This window comes from Calonectris borealis, chromosome 1 (genome assembly GCF_964195595.1).
Source record: "Calonectris borealis chromosome 1, bCalBor7.hap1.2, whole genome shotgun sequence".
Taxonomy (NCBI): domain Eukaryota; kingdom Metazoa; phylum Chordata; class Aves; order Procellariiformes; family Procellariidae; genus Calonectris; species Calonectris borealis.
This window is the reverse complement of record NC_134312.1, coordinates 37,856,635-37,880,914: the sequence shown is the minus strand read 5'-3', so window position 1 is coordinate 37,880,914 and position 24,280 is coordinate 37,856,635. Positions and strand designations below refer to the sequence as shown.

At 43.2% G+C, this 24,280-nt stretch overlaps 1 protein-coding gene across 3 annotated transcripts in view; it reads right to left on the bottom strand.

Moving 5' to 3' along the window:
- Positions 1 to 24,280, bottom strand: part of SRGAP1 (SLIT-ROBO Rho GTPase activating protein 1) — a 153,835-nt gene that overhangs the window by 80,428 nt on the left and 49,127 nt on the right. Inside the window, exon 1 of one of the 3 annotated variants that reach the window (XR_012673467.1) lies at positions 8,131 to 8,327. The exons of the other annotated variants lie outside the window; for them this stretch is intronic. The gene's annotated coding sequence lies outside the window, so the exon portion shown is untranslated. Of the gene's footprint in view, positions 1 to 8,130; positions 8,328 to 24,280 lie in introns of those variants that run through there. 3 annotated transcript variants of the gene reach the window in all.

Genomic DNA, 24,280 nt, shown 5'->3' with positions numbered 1-24,280 from the left:
GGCACTACGTCCCACCAAAACTCGAGCATGGCTTACTTTGTCCTTCTGGTCACAGGAGCTGGGACTCTGAGGACCAAAACTTCTACCCCTTAGAAATCTGAGCTCATCCCAAAAACACTGCCAACCAGAAGAGAAGAGAGCAAAGCGCAAGACGTCTCCTCTGCCTCAATGCTCTGATGCAAGGTCTTTCACCAGCCTGACCCAGCCCTCACCTCCCGCCGCGGGAGCAGATGCTCTCCTGCAATCCAACCGCCCCACCTCCAGACGAACGAATCAGCTCTGCAAACCACCAGCACACAAAAGAAGAGCAAAGAATCCACATCAAACAAGCACCCAAACACATTTAAGAAAAACAAAACAAAGCAGAAACTACCCCAACCATGGCATTCATGGCAAAGATCTATAGCCTTAGAGAGGAAAGGAAAAAAAAGAGAAAGAAACAGACAAGGAGTCTGTGGGCATCTTTGTCTGCCAAGCTGACAGGCAATCATGCAGTAGGTGTCTAAAAACCCATTTAGGCCATCTAAACTGTCAAGATCTATGTGACAACTTATTCTGAAGCTTCCGAAGGATTTAGACCATCCGGGGTTTTTTATGCTTGTTAAAGATATCATGAGCCTTTCCTTGCAGACTTAAATTTTGGGCACATGAGAAAATTAAAAGGAAACTCAGTATGTCCAAATCTTTCTCCTCTTCTTACCAATGAGGTATCTGCCAGCAGAACAGAAAAATAACTCATGGCTCTCCTCTGAATAATTCTTTGCAGCAATGTCTGGAATGCCGTATTGACAAGAGCACTCTACAAGAAAAAAGCATACCCCTTCCTGGCCACAGATTTCTATAAGCCTGTTATTTAATTTGGTTATTATAGACTGCTGTGATTGCTCTAATCAGTAGATGAAATGTATCCTTCCTTCTGGTTATTTTCTCTGTACAGAAAATTCTTTCTTTCCAGAACACAGACTGTCTCTTAACTATTCAACAGAATTCACCCAGTACATGCTCTATGCTATATCCTTGATACATACTTGCTCTTCTGTGTTTAGATCGTAAATTCTACATTTTAACTAGCACCTAAGGAAATGTTATTTCAGCTACACCACATCATAAAGTGGAACAAAAGAACCCCTTCATTTCTAGAGCATTAAAAGCAGTTTTAGCATCAACCGATGGTCAAGATCACGTCTCCCAGGAAATTCATGTCAGCAAAAGATCAAGGCTTGTAAGCTAAATGCTGACCTCCCTGAAATCAATAGAAATTTGCCAGTAACTTTACTCATGCTGGGATTACTATCTTTACTTAAACTTACAAGCAGCTTACGCTCATCCAATGGACATACTGTTATCAAAGCAGGCAGTCTTTTTCCCTCTTACATCCACGCTACACAACCCTCCCAGGTCACCATGTCTCAGTACCAGAACTTCTGCTGACAGACAGAAGGACTAACCCATAGAGGGAAAAGAAGTGTTTCCTGTTGGTTACGCTCCACGGGTATTGTCAGAGCAGGGAAGAGAAAGGCAGGCGTAGCTCGGACCAGTCGTGTCAGTGCCATTACAGATCAGCCTCAATCTCTTTCGAAACCTTCCCAAAAGTTGGTAGCTGTAACAAAGATCATTTCCCAGCAGCAGCTTACACTGGTGAGTGAAACACTACGTTCTCACCAGGCTCGGCAGGAGCATGCATGAACTCTTTGGAGTCTTGCCCGTTTTGCATTGACGGCAGCGTGCAGGCGGGCCGGGTGGAGGCCAGGCTGGGGAGCGGCGGAGCCTGGCATGCAGGCACCAGTACCACAAGACTGGGACTGCAAGAGAAACTCAGCCTTACGAACAGAATGATCTTCAGGGATCAGCAGAGAAGCTGTTCTGAAGTGAACACACCACTGCTATACAGGTGGGGCGATTTTACTGCTCCTGAAATGTTGTATCTGGTTTAAAATCAAATCAAACTACAAGGTATCATTTTTCTGGGTGATAGTCAATTCTCTTGCTCTTCATAGCCAAACTGCTGGCAGGTTTTATGTTTCCATATGTATATCACATACCTATATGCTTTCATTTCAGGCCACCTGGAACGTAAAAAAAAATCTCGTTTTTGTAGAAATTCTCTACCTGTGAATTCACTATTTTAAAGAAGAACTCATAATACTTGCTTTTTAAAATTAGTATAATCATTTCATAGAATCATAGAATAGTTTGGGTTGAAACGGACCTTTAAAGGTCATCTAGTCCAACCCCCCTGCAGTGAGCAGGGACATCTTCAACTAGATCAGGTTGCTCAGAGCCCCGTCCACCCTGACCTTGAATGTTTCCAGGGATGGGGCATCTACCACCTCTCTAGGCAACCTGTGCCATTGTTTCACCACCCTCATTGTAAAAAATTTCTTCCTTATATCTAGTCTAAATCTGCCCTCTTTTAGTTTAAAACCATTCCCCCTTGTCCTGTGGCAACAGGCCCTGCTATAAGGTCTGTCCCCTGTTTGTATTTTGTTACTTTCTTTCAAAGCCAGAACAGACTTGAGGGCATAGCTACAAAGTTTCCTACCACTCAGGGCACTGTTTATAGAGCTAATTACCTGTACACTGGAACAAGCAATATAAGGTGAACCATCACCGAGCCTCTGCCAATGTAAAATGACCATGGGAGTGCAAAGAAGTCAGGAAATGTATCTTAATGAGCATTCCCCAAAAAAGTCTGATTTCAATTAAACTTCCAGGCCCAGTGCCCCATCTCCGTGGGTATTTCTGGGCCCACAGCCCTAAGCTCCTCAGCTACTGGATGCAGTGGCCAACTGGCCATAGAGTCTCCTTACACGGTGGTGCGGACTGCTGCCCTCCAAAGGGCTCCTCTGAGACGAGTGATGTACCCATCAGACTACAGCGACAAATAGCAAGAAATGGAGAAGAAAAGGAGCAGCAGCTGGTAGTCTTAAAGTTGATGGTAAAATGTTAAAGGAATGCTGGATGTATGCAGGTTTACAGAACCTGGGATCACCATTGTCGACTTTATAGAATCATATCATAGAATCATTAAGGTTGGAAAAGACCTCTAAGATCATCGAGTCCAACCGTCAACCCAACACCACCATGCCTACTACACCATGTCCCTAAGCGCCTCATCTACACGTCTTTTAAATACCTCCAGGGATGGTGACTCCACCACTTCCCTGGGCAGCCTGTTCCAAGGCCTGAACACTCTTTCAGTAAAGAAATTTCTCCTATGTCCAGTCTAAACCTCCCTTGGCGCAACTTGAGGCCATTTCCTCTTGTCCTATCGCTAGTTACTTGGCAGAAGAGACCAACACCCACCTCGCTACAACCTCCTTTCAGGTAGTTGTAGAGCGCGATGAGGTCTCCCCTCAGCCTCCTCTTCTCCAGGCTAAACAGTCCCAGACTAAACAGTCCCAGTCTCCAGACTAAACTCAACCACTCCTCACAAGACTTGTGCTCCAGGCCCTTCACCAGCTTCATTGCCCTTCTCTGGACACGCTCCAGCACCTCCATGTCCTTCTTGTAGTGAGGGGCCCAAAACTGAACACAGGATTCGAGGTGCGGCCTCACCAGTGCCGAGTACAGGGGCACGATCACCTCCCTGCTCCTGCTGGCCACACTATTTCTGAGACAGGCCAGGATGCCGTTGGCCTTCTTGGCCACCTGAGCACACTGCCGGCTCATGTTCAGCCGGCTGTCAATCAGCACCCCCAGGTCCTTTTCCTCCGGGCAGCTTTCGAGCCACTCTTCCCCAAGCCTGTAGCGTTGCATGGGGTTGTTGTGACCCAAGTGCAGGACCCGGCACTTGGCCTTGTTGAACCTCATACAGTTGGCCTTGGCTCATCGATCCAGCCTGTCCAGGTCTCTCTGCAGAGCCTTCCTACCCTCAAGCAGATCAACACTCCCGCCCAACTTGGTGTCGTCTGCAAACTTACTGAGGGAGCACTCGATCCCCTCATCCAGATCATTGATAAAGATCATTGATAAAGATATTGAACAGGACCAGCCCCAGTACTGAGCCCTGGGGAACATCGCCCGTGACCGGCCGCCAACTGGATTTAACTCCTTTCACCACAACTCTCTGGGCTCGGCCGTCCAGCCAGTTTTTTACCCAGTGAAGAGTGCACCTGTCTAAGCCGTGAGCCGCCAGCTTCTCTAGGAGAATGCTGTGGGAGACAGTGTCAAAGGCTTTACTGAAGTCCAGGTAGACCACATCCACAGCCTTTCCCTCATCCACTAGGCAGGTCACCTGCTCATAGAAGGAGATCAGGTTGGTCATGCAGGACCTGCCTTCCATGAACCCATGCTGGCTGGGTCTGATCCCCTGGTTGTCCCACACATGGCTCGTGAGCACCCTCAAAACAAACCGCTCCATAATCTTCCCCAGCACCGAGGTCAGGCTGACCGGCCTGTAGTTCCCCGGATCCTCCTTCCGGCCCTTCTTGTAGATGGGCGTCACATTGGCAAGCCTCCAGTCGTCCGGGACCTCCCCTGTTAACCAGGACTGCTGGTAAATGATGGAGAGCGGCTTGGCAAGCTCCTCTGTCAGCTCCCTCAGTACCCGCGGGTGGATGCCACCCAGCCCCATAGACTTGTGAGCATCCAGGTGGCATAGCAGGTCGTTAACTGCTTCCTCTTGGATTATGGGGGGTTTATCCTGCTTGCCGTCCCTGTCTTCCAGCTCAGGGGGCTGAGTACCCTGAGGATAACTGCTCTGACTATTAAAGACTGAGGGAAAGAAGGCGTTAAGTACCTCAGCCTTATCCTTGTCCTCGGTGGCAACGTTCCCCCCCACATCCAATAAAGGATGGAGATTCTCCTTGGCTCTCCTTTTGTCATTAATATACTTGTAAAAGCATTTTTTGTTGTCTCTCACGACAGTGGCCAGGTTGACTTTGTATTAAAATGCAGGCAAGCTCATTAAACAAACCCATTCTTGCCATGGAGGACTTCTGGATAATCTTTTGTTTCTCACATGCAACCGTGTTTTGTCACTGCTATATCAGTTTTAGCAATTTCCCCGGTAAGCAGCAGTAAAAAGGAGGAAATTGTAAGGCAAACGGAAGACGTGGTAATCCTTTCCTTTCCCATTTTAATTTGCACTTTGGAGATGGCGTTCTGAGCATGCAGGAGCTGCTGAAGCACTGGGGAACGTTGAGTCCTGCCTGACACTGCTTAATTATCTCAACGTGGCAGACTTAGGTCCAATTTTTTCACTCCTCTCTAGCACTCAAATTATTTTAGTGTTTTTATTAACTCATTCCTCCTCTAATTAAATTTAGATGGTAAAAATATCTAAACCAGATTTCAGACTTTCATAATTGCTATGACTTTTCAGAATAATATGCAAGTGCTGGTGAGAAAATAAGATCTGTAGTAAAAGCAAGCTCTCAGTTACCCTGGAAATAACTCAAGGCAACTCCACTCCTTCAGTACCCTCATTTTAGATGCCCTTTCTGCACCCTGTTACCCCAAACTCCAAGAGTTTATTGTCTTGAAAGATGTAACATAACAATTCAAAGAACATTTTACATCTTTCTGCCCTAGCCGAGATCAAGCAGAAACAAGTAGTCAACTACCAGGTGCTGCACCAGTACTTCAACGAGCAGTTTATGTATGTCCTCACTGTAGAGTCTGTGCACTAAGCACAAAATATTTGGTGGCTGCAGCATTTGCTTTCAAAACGTTCTTCTGAAGTTTCTTCAAAGTGAAGAACACAGTATAAAGGCAAGTATGCAGCAGAAAAAAAATCAGTTTGTCACGATCAGAACATTAACGAAAACCTAATGACCTTAATCAGCTTCCTTATTCGTAAGCTGGGTGAAGCCAGGCTAAGCCCCTGTCCCGGCTGCCACAATGCTGAGGACGGCTCCGACTTCGGACAGTGCAGCAGTGTCCTCTCCACGACAGACACTGCATCACCCATCCACCAATGCCTCCCTGAAATGACCCCAGGCTTGGTGCTGGCACACATCCTACCACACAGACGTGAGCACCATTTCATTTTGTTAAGCTCTGCCACAATAAAACCTTTCCTTCTTAATATCTCAGGTGGACAGCTGACAAGTGAAAATGTCTGAAGGCCTTTTCTATAAATTAAATGTTGAGAGATGTGTCTGTTCTTGACAAAGAATAAACTATTCTGAACCTCTGGCAGGTGACATAGCTGTTAAAGTGAGAGTTATGCTGGTAGCAGCGCAGGGCAGGAACTCCTGAGCAGCAAGACGAGTGGGAAAGCCATGAAATCTGTGTATCAATCAGATACGGCCTCTTCTATACGTTGATGACTATCACTGTGATAAGACTCAGGAATTAATAACTAGAGAAAATGCCCTCCCTACATCCTGTGAAAATTATTCTCCATGCATGGCATATCTTTAAGAGGTCAGTAAAACATTTTTAGTACTACACACACCCCGCTGCATGCCATAAATAAGAGCGCGCGTTTGACCCAGCCATGACTTTCACTGACAGCATTTTAAGTCCCAAGGTGAAGTCACAGTCCAGTTAAGGACAAAAATGAAACCACAATTTGTGCTTCGTGTGCCAGGATTTTACCCACATCCCTTTTCAGCCCAACCTGCCTAACATGCAGCAAAGTACTTTTACCATTGCTCATTTATTTTTTACACTTTTAACTCCTAAAAATCACAAATTTAACGTATTGAGCACTTTTGTGTTTTTCTTCTAAAAAAACTTAGTATTTTTTTGCTGCGACAGATCCATGATGCTCCTCTTCTTCCCTGAGACAAACAGCTATGCCCCTGTGATGCCTTCAACACCAGTTTTAAAACTTTATGTCCATGTCCCATGCTAATTACTCACCTGAGTACATCGTTGTAGTTGCATAAGGTCCTGTCTACTGTAGTCAACCAAGTGGGGCAAAGACACCGTCTTGGGCAACATGCCAGAGCTGCACAGTCTGGTTTAGTTTTGGCACACTTCTGGGCACCCTCCTCACCGGCACCGGCTGTGCAGGGCTCAGGGACAGTACGGACCGGGGACTCTCCCCATCACCCTGCATTGGTGAGGTATCCCCATGGCAGTGGGGGACTGGAGCTCCTCCCTCACCCACTCAGTGCTGAGCGAAGGATGGTGTCTACCACCCAATAAATCTTTGAACTAAGTTGTAACACCATGCTTCACACTCCTTGTACAGATTTACCTGTACAAATGCAAGCCTTGCTGGGGAATATGTCTGTCAGACCAGACGGACCTCGATCTGCATCATTTTTTAGTAGAGACGTGGCCTGAGTCTGCAAAAGGAAAGTCCCGGTGTGTGATTACCGATCCTCTGAGCATGACTGTGATATTATCCAAAAATATATTTCAGTGTCTTGTCTCAATTTCACATAGCAAATAATACTGCATTTGACTCAATAGATGATTTAAGAAACATGACAACATTGCATTCTGGGAATGAAAAAAAAAGTTTCATATGCCAAACTTTGAGCAGAAGTAGTTAGTATTTTTACTAATTAAACAAAACAATAACCCTTATCATGATGGAAGAACTACTTCTGTCTGTGGGAATCCTAAAAAATGTAAAATTATAATCACACGTTGGTTGATTATAACTATCAAAAAAATAGTAGTAACAGCCAGGTTTTTATATGTCACCAAATTAATAAGATGATATAAATTCTGCCAAGCTTCAAATACATTTGTCTATGTACTGCTCTGATTTGGTAAAAGATGTAATTTCTAAGTGAGAAAATAAAATGTCTACTTCAAAGGAAGGTTTTCTGACAAGTTTGAACCCAATTACTCAGAGCCCCAAATTCTGCTAACAGCAGTTGGGAAAAAACAAATCCTTCAGTGTCATAGCGCAGATTCTTTGTTCCATCTTCCTGCTACGGGGAAGTATAAATTGGATTGTGGACCACATTTAATTAAATTTAGCCTCAGTTGTTACAGTAGGAGGAGAAGAAAGTCCTCCCCAAGGTTCCTAATGAGAATAGAAAAAAAAAATCCACTGTGAGACTGTTTGTAGGTAACCATTGCTCACTCGCTCAACAGTAAGATGAAGAACAGTATCTGCTAGTAAGTGAACTTTGGGCTAAAATAATTTGCATATTTCCAGCTCCCCTGGAAACAATCCTCAATCTGTTAGAAGTTAAAAAAAAAGAAATCATTACTTACTTTTTTTTTTATGAGATGAAATATCAGAACCAGCAAAATTTAAAGTTGTTGATTTGTAGAACCCACTATCTGCATCGTCTTCCTGCATTAATTCACTGCTTTGTCTATTCTGCAAATGTCTCTCTCCAAGAGACATATGGGCGGTTAGGGTTTCCAGCAGGGCTCCGATGACTGCTCCATGGAAGCAAAGACACCACGAACAGCTGTAGAAAACAGATGTGCCACTTAGGGCAGCTTCAGCGAAAGGCCAAGGGACGAATCCTTCTTGTGCTACTTAGTTCAGGATCCCTTTATAAAAAAATAGGCCATCAAAAACCTATTATTGCCTATGTTTTTAGCCTAGCTCCACTTGGAAGTAGACATTCTGGTAGCAAAAGCCCTGCTGGAGGGAGTAAAAGAGAAGGGTTGCAATGGGCAGCGCAGGAGCAGTAGCTCCTAGGCCCTTTCTGTGGGTAAATTGAAATTGAACCTGAGCCACTTAATTTTCGTTTGTATAAAGTGCCAGCTCTGAGAAGCACATCAGCAGCCAGAGCAGCTGGATGACAAAGCAGTAACCTGCAGAAATAGTTATTCATTATTCTGGGAAAAAAAACGTAGTTTGGTAATTCACAGGAAGCGGTGTGCAACTTAGTGAAGAAATCAAAGACGTGACACCTATGATGAAGAAATCTCCATTCTGTAAGAAGTCCATCTTCCAGGCATGAACAAAAAACTAGGGGAACTTTTGGAAAGAATAAATGCAGTGAACATGGATACCAACTGGGGAAAAAAGCAAGGGTACTTGAAAGGACAACCCAGACATGCCAGCAAGCAATACGAGTCTCATAGGCTTCTGACAATTTGCCAAAGGAGGCTTTATGCTCAGTTAAGGATGACAGGAATACTCTAAATGCTCCTAATACTGGTTTTACAACAGTGCTATATTTCCAAATGTTTACCTTAGGCCTGCTCTTTTTTTTTGAAACAAAGATGAGCTGGAGTCAGTCAGTAGTACTAGGAAAAGAGCTGAAATGGAAGGATAAACTAAGGAGCAAAAAGTCATGAAGTGTGGACAGTACATACCCACACAGCCTGGACCACCCCTGGGGTGCAGTGGCCAAGCTGCTGACAAGAACGTGTCCCCCCTCCCTGAAAGCGGCTGCTGTGACCAAAGGGCTGGAGAGCATCTCCTGGGAAGGGGCAGAGGGAGCAGAGAGAGATGCCAGCGTGTTCTAGGCAAGTGAATCACTACTTCTGCATCAAATAAGTTAGTGAAGCTCTCATCAGAAATACTTATAAAACAAATGTAGATAGAGAGATAAGGAGAAACGAGGGCAGTTCCTGGAAAAGAAAACTGTATGGTGGCAAGCTATTAGAGTTACTCGAGCTTATCAACAGATAGTGGATACTGAAACCCAGCTGACCTTCAGTTTCAAATTACCTGCAGTTCTTAACCTCAAATTATTCTATTCCCATTCCATTTAAAATCTATCAACAAACCTTAAAGGGCATGAAAAATATAGATAACCCAGTTAAAAAGAATTTAACCTTTCCAGTTTCCGCAAAACCTGCATTTTGGCCACAGCTTCTTTTCTGCACCTAGTCTGTCAAAGTACAGAGAGAGTGTTTACTGAAGGATCAGTCCTGTCCTCTCTACCTGGATATACATTTTCACCTTAGTGTTAATTGACTGCTTTACCAATTTGGTGGTAATCTGTCATAATCCAGCCACGTAAAAATCACAAAGAAATGAAGACTACATTTGAATGAAGTTCAAGTCATCCTAGTTGACTCCATACATGCATCACAGACATCTGACAAGTCTAAAACTGCAGATTAGTCTTGTCCGAAATGGCGATATCTGAGACCTCCTCTGCAGCTTCTCTATCCAACAACCACATTTCACAACTAGCTGCACCCTCCTCAGGAAAGTCATCTATAACCCAGCTTCTACTTCCAACTTACTGCATGCCCGAGCAGTGCTGAACAAAGTGCCAAGCCCAGATGTGACTGTAGGCAGTAACACAACACACGTCAAACACTCATGGTGAAGCCACGGCGGTCTTCAGTTGGCTCACCGCTATACAGGTGGCATGACCCGTTTGTGAGCATGTGCACAAATACCGTTCAGAAAGGTACAAGACTATTACTGTAAATTTTGTTCCACCTTTGCACAGGGCTGGAAACTTTATGATCCTGGTGTTCCACACTGTGTTTCTAAACACTACTATACTACAAATAGCAAGGTCCAAATGTCTGAAGTCCAAAGGCAAGTTACAAATTCTAAACCAAGTAGCCTCATCAAAAAGTTTGGAGGTATATTTTTACTTGTTTACACAGACTTTCAGATTATGAGGAACAAGAGCAAGATAGTCAGGAGATGCTGAGAAGGGTTTTGAATATAATTTGCTTTTATCTACTTTGAAGGAACAACTGCTGATAGGAGGAAAAAAAACGGAACATTTTATCTGGAATGGAAAGCAAAGACAGTAAGTGCTCAGATAGTATTTAAGCGTCCTGCAAGTCAAGTCTTTCTGACACGCTGTTCCAGGTAATGGTTCTTTCCTTGTCTGTAAAATCCAGTTTCATCTCAAATTAGCATTGGTTTTGACCCATGAGAAAACAAATGAACTTCATGCATGAAGAAAGGCTGGTCAGAAAACTCAACAGAACTGTAACACCCAGATCCTGCTGCAGATGAGCCCAGCTAACGTCACCAGGAACGTCCGCTTCCTACCTCCAAGCAACAGTAAATTTGCTTGGAGAACAAACAACCCTGCCCAAAACTGTGTCAATCACCCTGAAACTGTTTGCAAATATAACCAAAATCTACTGAGAAGTTAAAACTAGACTTTTTTTTTTTACCTTAGAGCCGGATTTACAAAATTGCTTGAGAGACAGGGGCTGGCAAAAGCCTCCCTTGGCCTGGGACATCACTGCACATGGCACCCAGCCAGGCTGCTGAGCTCAGTCTCCTCCCCTGCACCACCGAGCTGAGCGAGCTTCTCCACTTTCCAGAGAGTCCTCTAACCACACAGGTATATGGCACTCTTGAAGGAGAGATTCAGATCAGGAAAACCAGTAACTCAAATAGAAAAAGCTTGTTGTAAGCCAGCTTGCTAGGAGAAAGTTTTCCAGCAGGCCTACAAGCAGTTCACACTCAAGCCAAACAAGCTGCTTGAGCTCCTCAGAGTGGGCGGAAAAGCCACCCAAGAATTAGGGTAGTCTCCGACTGAAGCAATGTGAGGAGATGACAGCTGGAGACCTATCTCATGTCCTTTGAGTGAGAAGCACATCTGCAATAGTTTAACTCTTCTGAATAATTATTTGTTTCTTGAGTCATTGTTAAGGCTAGATGTAAAAACTGCATTTTGATAGAAACGTACCAGATCTCAATTTCAGGGTAGGACACATACAACTTTGAAAAAGCATCCTGCTTCTCAAAAAACCCCCTCATTGCCATCCTGCCAAGGGTGCTGCTCACCCTGACCTGCCTCTGTCCCTCAGGTGTCTTGCTGGGAACGCCGAGCGGGACAGCCTGCCTCCTCCCGGGCTCACTCCCGCCGACAGTACCATTGCCAGTGCTGCAGATCTGCCAGGTTTGTGGAAGAAAAGGAAAGACGCTTTCAAAGCATATATCAACCCATGAGGCTGCATGGACAGTGTAGGCAGGGGTGATTTAAAAAAAAAAAAAATTAAAATCTAAACAAATCAGGAAAGCCCTTCAACAAAGGAGAACAAACATATTCCAGTTCTAAAGCGACCTAAAGATTTTAATTAAAACTTCCCTTCTCTGCAAAGTTTCAGCCTTTTGATTTATCAAAAGCTTGTAATTAAGATGTAAACAAAAGTTCAAAACATTCCCATTTCTTGCAGGAGAGAAATTCTGATTTTTTTTTTTTAATATGTCATTAGTCAGTATGATTTAGACAGAAATTTTGTAATTTAAATCTCCAAGTAAAAAGAACTAAACAACTGCTCCCAAAGGAAATTTAAGGGAAGAAATTAAAGCTTTCAGTAACATAACAACAGTGGATCCAGGAGAAGATCTGGCAGGGGGATACCTGACAAACCTGTCAGCATTCTCATGAGTCCCAGACTTTTTCCAATTTGCACCTTCAGATCTATGCATTTGTTCACCAAAATATTATAATAAGAAGTGCCGTCCTTGTTCCTTGTGCTGTCACTCAGCACATACTCTGTCAGCTCAGCACTGTGGCACGTCTCAGACACTTGGTCTCATTAGAAACCTGCACTCGCTCACATCTTAACTGTGCAGGAGAACACACTGTCTGGCTGGCCACTGCTTGTATCAAATGCCTCGGCTGTGGGCTGGATTCATCACCACTTACGTCCTTCCTCTGAACTCCTCTGTGCATGGGTGACTTCAGTACAGTGCTCCCAAGAAAGTAAATCCAAAACTACCTTACTATCAGTTTGGGGTTTCTTTTGGATGCGTTACCTGTATTCCAGCTGCCCTAGACGGACATCCCAACACTTTCTTCCACTGCTCAAGAGCCTCTGCAAGGACCTTAAGTGCTTGGGGGCAAAAGGAAATCCTTTCATTATCTTTTTACAGAGGCACTAGACAGACATGTAAAACACACTGATTTGCAGGATGCTCCTCTCTATTTACCAAGATGTTTTACTTAGAAGGCATATGCTCCCTCTGTATTCCCCATATGTTTTGGGGTTTTTTAAAAATAAATTTGGAGAAGCGGAATCATTTGCTCCATTGCAGGCAGCTTATATGAGAAACATTTGGAAGAGCAGAAGAGGATAGAAAAATCTACTTGATGAATAGATGAGATTTTAAATCTTTCAGTTAAAAAACTCTTCTGCAAAAATACAGAACAAGGTTTTGCAACGTTAGGGACATTCCTCATTAAAGTCTGTAGACATAAACATCTGAATATGGGTGTGCTACTTAAGAAAAAATATAGTAAAGGTCAGGTCAGCTCAGAAAGTTGTACCTTTCCTGCACAAAACGACAGAATATTGCACCCTCTTCAATAGGAGACATCTTTTGTTAAGATCTGGTCAAGGAAGCCATTTACATCTCACAACAGCAGCTGAATCGACCAAATGAACGGATGCACAGTTGTGCTTTTCTTGTGCGTCACATAATGGTGACCCTTCTATCAACCATGTCCATCTAAATTTCAAACACTGTTTGACAAATGCTGCACATACACGGACAACGTGTTTTTCGTGCGGCATTAAGTATCCCATGCCAGAACCCAAGCAGGCAAGACAGGAGCTGCCTGGTGGAGGTGAAGCCGGTACAAACACACCACTTGGGAAATAGGGATTTTATTCTCAGCTTTCACTAAAGTCTCATGTGATATAAGGAGAAGGTTTTTCACCTCCTTCTGTGAATGAATTCACAGTGGCCCTGCAACTTATTCATTCTTTTCAAGAATTTTTTGTACCCTCAATTTTTGAAGTTCTTAAAAAAAAAAAGAAAAAGAAAGTGGGTTGTTTGGTGTTTTTTAATAAGGGGAATCTTTGATAAGATTGTGACAAAGAACCTAAAGCAAGCAACCACCTAGTTTCATGCTGTTTTTTTTTTAAAAAAAAGCACTTTTAAATGAAGGAGCATTATCTCAAGATGAAGCTGTCTAGGAGTGGTCATTGTGAACAGAAGCAAAAAACTTCAGTTCAACAGGACTGTATTTGGCCATGCATTCTCTACCATGGGCCACTTATCACTGCCTAAAATCCAGCTGACCTCAGACAACAGTAGGGAAGCAAACCCAAGCTCTGACATTCAGACAAAGCAATGGAGGGGGAGGACGAGTCCACCTTTGTGTTCTGAAAGCAAGACCTAAGAGATTCTTTGAGGAAAAAGGAAATCCAGCAGAACAAAAACCCAGCAGCCATCCTACCTACCGCAGGTACTACCAAACGCAGAATTGTTAGTAACATTGTATCAAATTTGGTGTTATGAGATAGGGGAAACTGTATTGCCTATCTTTGCACCTGCTGTTAAACCACAGTCTCTGTCTGACTTTTCCTTTTGCACACCGCAGAGCTGCAACTTAAGCCGACCTAAGCTGGATCTAGAGCAGCGTTAGTCTGTGCTAACGTGTGTTATGCCTGCTCAGGGTGTTGATCTTGCTAAAAATTAGCAAGGTAAAAAAGATTATCGTTCATATCCGCTCTCACTGCAACCACACCGCTGCCAGTGTGAGAGGAAGGAGAAGGCAAGAACATATGACGGGGGCTAAGAAGGCTATTGTAAACCAGACTGGTCATGGGACCTAAAGTGCAGATGGACTGAAGCTTCGGCTGATCTCTGTGAGCTGATTAGTTGTGGGCTGCTAAGGAAATATACAGTCCCACCTTCCCTCCTCTCCCTGGTCGCTCACCCCCCCTCTTTCCTTCTAGTTCCTCCAGAGATAAGACGCATGTGGCCGCATGATCTGTCAGACTAAGGCCTGAATCCAACCAGGAAAAAAAAAAAGCGGGTGAGGGAATTGAATCCACGCCAGTTCCCTTATAATAGGGTTGCACTATCACTCTGGCCTAGGAGAGCTCGTCTTCCACCCTGCTTTTCTTTCAGCCACCGATTCAGAGCAGCAGCCAAGCACCACGTGCCCTGGTCTGCTCCCTGGGAGAACTGCTCCTCTCTCTATTGCTGACAGAGGGAACCCAGAGAAACCAGCCCCTTTCCAAAAAGATTTGATGACTACAAACCACTAGTCTCCACAGAATCCATTTCTGCATCGGTGAACAGATCTGTAGCACCTGAAATGGCAAGCGGCAGTGCCCCATGCCAGAGAGTCAGGGAGGGGCAGAAAGAACAACTGCACACAGGTGCAGCAGCACACGGACAAAAATTCCCTTAAATTATTCAGATGTGCGGTCACACAGAAAAAAAGGGTCGAGAAAAGCCCTCTTCGCCCTGCGTGATACACTGTCATCTGATCGCGTGCTCTACCATTTCCCGCAGTGCCTGGCACAGGCGCTGTCTTATCTGTCAGCTGTGCATTAGGCACCCCAGTGAAGTACTTGCAAGGATACATTTCCCTAAAAATGATGCTCCGATGCCTTGCCAAGAGTAATGGCACTAATGCCAAGGGCTCACTGTCTTCCAGTCCAAATCCTACAGCACGGGGGTGATTTCTGTTACTGTCAGCCATAAAGTACAATGGATATTGTCAAGCACTTGAGTAAAAATGTATGTGTAAAGCATTAACATGAAGGATGATATAGCTTCCTCCTTGATAAATGACTCTCTTGCATAAAACCTGCAGCAGACACAACCACATATTTCACCTCGTTTCCTGTGGAAGAATTTCCTTTTAGTTTTGCGGATCAGACCATCATTTAACATGTCCACTTCACTCCTGGGTTTGCAGTGGTACAGAGCAGCAATCCACAGGATGCTGTGCCTCAGGAGGGCAAGCACCCATGTTAGATATCTAAGATAGATATAGCGGTACCTGTGTTCAGGAACCTAATTATTCCTCATTTAGTCAACTACAAAAGGAGTCCTCCCGCAGGGAATTTGGAGCAGGTACAACGCCCAGAGTGAATACCTCCTCCATCACCTTAGTGCAGGTTGCCGGTCTTGAGGGGTCCTGGACACCTGTGATGGGGGCAGGTCAACCAGTGCTAAGAGTACATGGGAATGTGAAGCAAGTGAATCATGAAGGAAGCCAGGGAGGAAACGGTCTGTCGTTTAATTGCTTCTTCATGTGTGCATTAAGCCTGAGGCGTGGAGGTGTCGGATGCTACTCACTGAGAGGAAGAGGAAATACCTTATCCTGTAGGTCTGGTTATTTTTATTGGGGAGGAAGAAAAGACTCCCATGACTTGGCTCTCTAAAACAGCGAGTCTCAGAGAGGTAGGACATTGATGTATGGCATGGCATTGCTCAGGACTTCTCCCTTTTGTGAAGGGCTGGATACCACATTAGCCTGTGTATCAACGCCTGAAAGGGACAGATTTGCCAAGCAGGAGCTTGGCCAGGTCACCAGCTGGCTAATACGCATATGCTAGACAGGGACACATACTGCTCTTTTCTGAAGGAGTAGAAACATGCCTCCTCGCTGCGCGCCGCAGCAGACTGACTTGAGTCAACCTCTCCTGCACCAGTGGGATGTCTTTTGTAACTACAGCAACACTTCCCTTATTGCTACTGATCTTTCCAACTCATTTTTTTCTGTTAGGAAGATAGGATGCAATATATTTGACATCCCAAGGCAACAGCTGATGTAACAGCTCCATGGAATATGATATCCAGTGCATATTATGGATCAAAGGCACTTAGTAAGGACCTCTGAGTCCAGATGTTGGAAAGCTAACACAAAAGAAGTCATAAACGCCTACAAACATACTAGTCAGGAAAGAGTGTAGTTATGGTAATTAAATAAGGAACAAAAACAAATATCTCTCTGTTCAAAGGGACTTAAAACTATAAAGCAAACATATCAGAAAGGAAATGCTATGGCAAAAAACCATTCACAAGAACAAAACAAGGATTTGTCTCAGGAGGAAAGAATTATAATTATTTTAAATGTCACATCAAATGCAACAGATAACTTACTTCCACAAACAAATGCATTTGAGGGAATTCTGCAAGGAACTGAATCCTGTGTTAATGCTTTCCAGGTGTAAGATGATAGCTAGAAAACCACAGTAATGACAAGCCCATAACTATGGCAGAATGAGAAGCTCTAATGGGGCAATAATCTTTCCAGAATTGCCTCTCCCAAGAGCTCAGCTGGCCTGACTTGATTTCCCTTATAATTTCCAATCTTAAAGCCATACCACCAACTTCAACTCAGCCAAACTCCAAGCCATCAGGAGGAGTCACCTAGGCTAAGATCTGTCACTTTAACTTTATTTTTTGGGGATTTTTTTACTGACGTGTTAAAAACATCCTCCCCAAGAAAAAATGAAAAAGCTCCCAGGGAATGAATGCTATAGGAGAAAGGAAAAAAACTAACTAGGTGCAGAATGCACAGGGATCAAAAGCCAAGACAATGAAAAGTATTTCTCCCTCTAACCTTTTGAGCTAAGTGTTTCCCTCAAGGATTCACTGTTGCTGTTCCCAGGTGTCTGCCATGACCTTGCACTGGCTGCTGGTCCTCAAAGCAGAGCGTGTGATGGACCCCCAGCTGAGAGCAGCCCTATTCCAGACAGCCAAGTGCCAGGGGGTGTTACACTGCTGTTCCCATCTCAGTGTTATTCTTCCAGTCCCTCGTGTTCTCTCCTTTCTGTGCTCCAAAGACACAGTTGTCTATCTTTCTTGAAAGCTTATTTTCAGTCCCTTATGCCTCCTTCCCCCTCATTTTTTCCTACTCAGCTTTCTTGGGCTACTGGGGATGGAGAGAGTGTGGGAGAAGGTATCTCATCTTTTCCTGTCTGCCTGCTGCCAGGAAGTAAAAAAGAGATGATAGGGTCTCTCTCCTCTTGCTGCCAGCATATGCTGAAGAGGAAAGAGTGTTTTTGCTACTCCATACACACTGCAGTAGAGGAGGAAAGGTGTGGGGATGATCAGAGTATCTTCTTTCCTTCTCTTGACCTTAAAGAAGTCGGGCACAAGGGACTTAAGAGCTACAGAGATTATCGTACATCTCATTGTCAGAGTTTGCAATCGATTCTCCTTCCTCAGCTGCTCCCCTCCATCATGACTCTATTCTAGTCTCCTGCGGTTACCATAAGCCTCCAAGTTACAGGTGCTCGTCTGCCATGACTCACAGAGGCAGCCCTTATTAAAACAACATACAGTTAATACTCTGGTGCGCTGCCTGGGGAACTAAGACAGGCGTGGGCAGGAGGACTTACTTGTCTGAGGTCCCACCGGAGGAAACAAGGGCACAGCATTGAGGAAACAGCCGACTACCAGGACAAGGAGCTGTGAGTGACAGCAGATTTCTGACACCAAAACCACCTCCTCCTGCCGCCTATAGGCTTGACCCCACAGCACACTGGCAGACACAACGCCTGGCACTGACGGTAAAGGAGATCCAGGAGGAGTGAACAATTCGGGTATAGAGGGAATACGAGACACATTTACTAGTACTTTTGAAATAGCTCATTTGAAAGCTCTGCTGCAGGTTTGCATACTAATAACTTCCTCCTGCTTCCTAAGGAAAACATTGTGTTCTAGGTGTCAAGAAACCCATTTCTACAATTCAAATATGCAGACATCTGTAGGATGAAGAGAGGAAATTGTGTGCAACGCTGCCTTCAGTGTGTAAAACAAACATCTGCGTAGTCACAAGCAGTTTATTGTCCAAGTTCAAAAGCAGGAGAGCCTTACAGCTGTCTACATCTACTTCCAGCAGCTGGGGCTACAAGAGGAAATAAGCGCTACCATTGAGGAGAATGCAAGAGGTTCCATTACAGAAGACAAAATGCCTAAAAACAAGAAAGAAAGAAAGAATAAAAAAGGAATGACACAACTAGACTATAGTCATGTAAAAATATCTGAACTATGAAAAGCTGATGTAAATTGTCTGGCAACATTTCAACCAATCTACACTTACAGTATGATTTGCTCATAGTTTGTAACTTTACTCATCTTTGAAGGCTCCAAAATGAAGTTGTAGCTATTCTGTATTATCTTGGCTACAAGTCTAAAATTCTAAATCTAGAAATTTAATAGTTGAATAGTTGAATTTTTTGAATAGTAAGAAGTTGCTTTATCATTTTCTGCTTCCTGTCTGAAAAATGCTATTTGAGCCGGAAAGTAGTTGATGCATACATTAGTGAGATGAAAAGCAGCAGTTAAAGCAAATTCTGGTTTACAAATGAAATTTCATGTTAAACTGTCCTCCTGAAACTTTTCAACTTGTTTGAAGAAACTCAGCACAGTGACTGCATTTTACAGATTGGAGAAAGCATTGCGGAAAATCCCTAAGTTAAGGTTCAAATCCTCAAACTCAGAGAAATCAAGCCTTTTGTGACCCTTGATTAAAAAGTACCTCTAAAATGTAGGGCGACACTCTCATTGCCTTCCAAAAAGGAAAAACATATTTGCTTCAAAAGCAAAAGAACATTTTTCTGATTACAAGCCTGCCTGATGACTTGTGCTGTAGCAGGCAGCAGAGCTGCAGGGTTAGCTCCTAGGTCATTGTGTCTCTTAATGAGTGCTGCTGGACAAATAACCTTCCTCTTCACTCACTTTCAAGTCCATTGCATCTTTACATCCTAAAACTCATCTCTATTTTTTCAACGATCAGGGTATCTAATACGAGATATTACCATAGAAACACAACCCTGTTTTAGAAACTGTTATTTTTTTTCAAGAGATCCACAACTTAAGGCTAGTCAAAGCTCAGCAGGAGTGTCAGAGCAGCAGACAAAAGCCAAGGTGGTTGAAAAGACATTGGAATACATTTTCTCTTAGAAAATCTTGACCTCACCAAACGTAACACAGGAGAAGGCTGATTCAGTCAGAGCTTTGTAAAAAACATTATCAAAATATTCTGTTCTGATTCTAAATCTTTTGAATTTTATGTTGAATTTTGACCAATTGTATGAGGATCTTGTTGAATACACTGCAAGGCAGAATCGCCTGATCTTCCTGCAGCGTGGATATTCAGTTCTACAGATGCTGATATGATAACAAGAAAGAGAAAACATCCAGGATTCTTGACTCCTTTGTAGTAAAACCAGGATCAAGCCCTGATCTCAATTTTTAGAGGCATCAAGCTGAATAAATTCAACATCTTTTAAGAGTTACATCATCTACAGCTGCAATATGTGACATCCAAATCTATCAGTCTTGCACATCATTATGGACACCCTTGCCTTAACCTGTGCCTATGCAGAGCAAGGCAGCACTGCTCTAAATCTTGATAATTTCAAAAGGAGAAGAGTCACATTCTCTCCGACTTCTTTTAAAGAAAGCTGCCCTGGATTTCCAGAAAGAGAATCAATCAGATAAATACCTTTCACCATATAGCCTACACACAAGTACATGATGATTTCCCCTTCCGAAACTAATAATGTTGTTCACCATTCGACTGAGACACTTCCTGCCCTTTCCTCTTCTCCCTCCACAGAAAAGGTAAAAGCTTTTCCATACATTTTTTACATATAAATGTTGTGAAGCATCTGTGAATTCTCTATGGTGAAAGCTATTATATAATGCTCTGACAGATGTCTTCAGGAAAGGTAAAGCCAGAAAGCATTATCAACAGTTCTGAAGCATGGGAGTTTTAAGAATTTACAGTGTGTACAAACTAGATGCTTTAATATCTTTAGCCAACATACTTTCACATACCTAATATATAGGGTGCTGAAAGCGACAGTGGCAGAAGTAAGACTGTTAACATGGAGTAAGGATTCTGATTTAGCTCATCATCAGCATGTAGCACTTCCTAGGAGGCTGGAGAAAGTGTGAGGGGAAACATATCTAATTAAGAGGCTGAAGAACACCTATTTAACTATCAGTCAGCTGGGAAGAATTAAATGGCTAACCCTATCAGAAGAGAGGAGATAATGGATGGTACAAGTGTTTTGCAGATAGGCTTGAGAGCAGCAGTCTGGTGCTTAAGCTTCTGTCTGGTGCTTAAGCTTCTGTCAGGTTCCCAGTGTACGGCAGGTCTGGCTGGAAACCCTAAGGTGCAAAAAAAGCTCATTCTTTTCTATGACTTCCGTTTCTTTGGTTTTGCAATACTTGGATCACACAGATGAAGTTCCATCCAGTTTTCACTTCATCAATGCAAACTGGAACCATCTAAACTTAAAATGTCACCTCCAGATTTCTTTTTTAACTGTAGCAGAAATTTTGGGAGGAGCAAGGCCAGCCAACACTGACTGCTACAGCCAGCTCAAATGTCCTGGGCATCCAGTCACCCCAGGGCACTTGGACGGTTGCAGGGAAGTGCTGTGGGCTGCAGTGGAATGAGCCAGTTTTAGGTCTTTTTCCAGGAAGTAAATGCTGTGGAAGACATTTGACAACCCTCAGAAGCAGAACCAGGATTTTAATTAAAAATCTTTGGGCCTTTCACCCCAGAAGAGTCCAAACTCTGCATTATCAGCATTTTACTAATAGCATTTCCGCTGGAGGATGAGCAAATCCTGTTGGTGGAACAATGTAATTAACCTGAGTGTAAAAACATAAAATCTACTTTTCAGATCAAGAAAAGCAGGAATCGGTAAATGCAAACTTGCCGAAAGCCGCCCATCTGGAGTGTGATATTTGCTGGTGTGTAACTTGTGTTTTACAATAATATACTTACAAAAATTGAGATCTATTTTTATGCTGCTACTCTTGCAATGAGACTGTAACAGCTACATCAGAAACACAGGGTTCAGCATGGAAGAGAACTAGCTTTTCAATGAACTAACATTGTAGCCAAAACTAAACCACCACATTTCCTAGCAACTATTAAATATTCATATGCATTCTTAATATATTGCACCTGGAAGCAACAATCTCGGCCCCAATCTAGAGTAAAATTGCATTTTTTCCAGTGAAGTGAAAATAATGTACAGTCACTGCTACGATAACAGGTCTAATCATTTCCTTAGGCTGTCTCCATTCTCCGTATGTCGGCTTGCATAATTCATAGGTTGTGCCATATGTTGTCTGAAGCAAGTGTCCCTATAAGTGTTTGTGGTTCTACTCGAAGGCATGCCTTCATAAATTACGTTGTGATATATTTGACATTTTGAAAAACAAACAGGGAAAACAATTCAGTGAAACATAATCTGCTTAAAGTTTACCACTTAGCCATTTGTTGAACATTCATGTGATTAGCTCACCGAAGTACATCGTTTTTTCAGCATGCGCAGACTACTTCTGCTGGCACCAATTTCAAAGGCAAGAAACAATTTAGCTGGCTCTCAAAATAAGGACTTGGTCCAGCAACTCCTTACACACACAGATAGCCTCTGCTGACTTCCCAGAGCCTGAGCACACAAACTAGGATTAGTCACTTGAGCAAAGGATGGCAGGATTAGACTTTCCGCTAGTCGCAGCCTTGCAGCAGAGAAACCCCCCTGTACAACGTGGGTTTCCTGTTTCCTGACAGACCTCGCAGCTCCGATGGCTTTTCTGACTCCCAGCTGGCCTCCCTGCAGCATCCCCAATAATTTTTAGGCAAGCAAAGTTCAAAAGATAAGCAGCTGTGGAGCAAAGACAAGAGTATTGGTCAAAATAACAGGATGACAAACAACAGGATCTCCCAAGAGAGTGGCATTGTTCAGAGAGGGGAAGCAAATGGCAAAAAGTATAGGCAAGGGCAGAGGAAAGGAAAAAATAAAAGCGGAAGTGATGAAACCTGTTTGCTTCTGTCTCCTGATAGCGAATGAAAGATGAGCTAATTAGCACATCCCTCAGCTGGAACGGGAATAAACCCTCCCTGCTACAGACAGTTAAGCATATTGTAAAAGCTCGCAGGAGCATCCTGTCTTTCAGACTGCAGACCCTCTGACCCATGCGGCTGAGATCTGCCCGCCAGTTCAAAAGGTGCTGGAGAGAGGAGGGCAGGCAGCCAGGTGGACGGACACAGCAGGATCCCGTGGTACATATTTCCTTGGGAAAACAGGTTAAAAATCTGAAGGATAAAGGAATACAAACAAGTGCGTTCCTCTTAGACTGAGAGAAAACACGCTGGAAAAGGAGGTAAACTGGAATACTGATGGGTAGCTTAAGAACTCAAAATTTTAAGACAGCTTCTCAAAACATCAGCATAACTGTGTTAGTAAAATCCCAATATACTGAGGAAGTCAGAAAAGCAAGGGTGAACTTAAACTCTGAAGTGATGCACATTTTCTAAACCATAATTTATTTCTGATGCTCATAGCAGTAGTGTCACCAAAACCCTCTCGCAGTTACCACAACAAAAAGTTTCGTGCATAACATAAACATTTCTTACACAGCCATGACCCTGTGAAGAATCATACATTTCCAGCATGAATAACCCAAGCAGTCATATTGGCACCAGCAGGACTACAAGCACTTACAGTGAAACATAAGTCACTCTTCAGTGACTCAGAAAAGCCTGACTCCCACAAAAACGAGAAGACCATGCTCCCCAGTCCAATGCAAGGAGGGGCTGCTCTGGACTGCAAACAGGAATATTTGGGTTTTAACAGAACCATGTGTCAATATGATGCTATGAGAGCAAAAAGGGCCAGATGTCCAAGTGCCCCAGGCAGCTCTATGTTTCCATTTTTATAAAAAAAGTCAAGTAAATAAAATAAGAATAATTAAAATAGTAATGGTTTCTTTCCTTGAAAGTTTACCTTTAGGAAGAGGAAATCTTTCCATGCATTGGGATTTAATCTCAGACAGATACCTAAGTCTCTCAGTTTTCATGTATGCAGAAACACTCGTAAGATCCAAGACAAGCAAATCAGAGACATAACACAGTCTTGCAAAAGGCACCACTGACAGGTCAGTACAAATCCAGTGCACAATTTCTTCAATATTTCAAACTGCTTATTTCAAGAATGGCTACAGTTCTCGCTATGTTTTGATGGCCCCCCTTTTTTTTTTAAAAACAGAGCTATGAATTATTATTTATTAGATTAAAATTTTTAAAGTTCAGAAAACAATAAAAACTAAAGCAAAGACAAACATATAAGAATGCAGAGACCACTGTTCCAGTTTTGCATAAATGAAACCAAAGCAAGATCTACTGCTGACTCTGCTGAAGGAGGCATCAGCTCCTCACTTGTGTTTCTTCACCTTCAACCCTCGTAGAGAGACACAAGTTTAACTTCATAAGGTTAGTAACACCCAGAAACTAGCTCTTGCCTCTGGCCATCAATGCTACAATTGACATTGCCTTTCTTTTTCGTAGACAAAAGGTAACAAGAAAGAAGTTTCAGGATCATAGATGTGAATGCAACAGTTATTATCAACCAAGACTACGCTCTTTGAAACTGCTAAAAGACAGAATACACTTACACTTGAACATTTATCTTCTAATAAATGCAAGTTGAACTGTTAAAATTTGTCATCTATCATCAGCAACTGGAAAAAAAATTCATATAAACAACAGCCCTATTCCTGTGGTTACCATCATCTCAGGTATGAGGAAGCAGCTTAGCCACTGCCACCTTAGAGACAACTGTTGAATATAATCAGAGATATTAAAACTGGAAAAGGAAACAGACTCAGATAGCTTCTAGATGTCACTATGATTTTTACCAGGTAAGAGCTGATACTGCACAGGACATGCCTAACATATTTCAA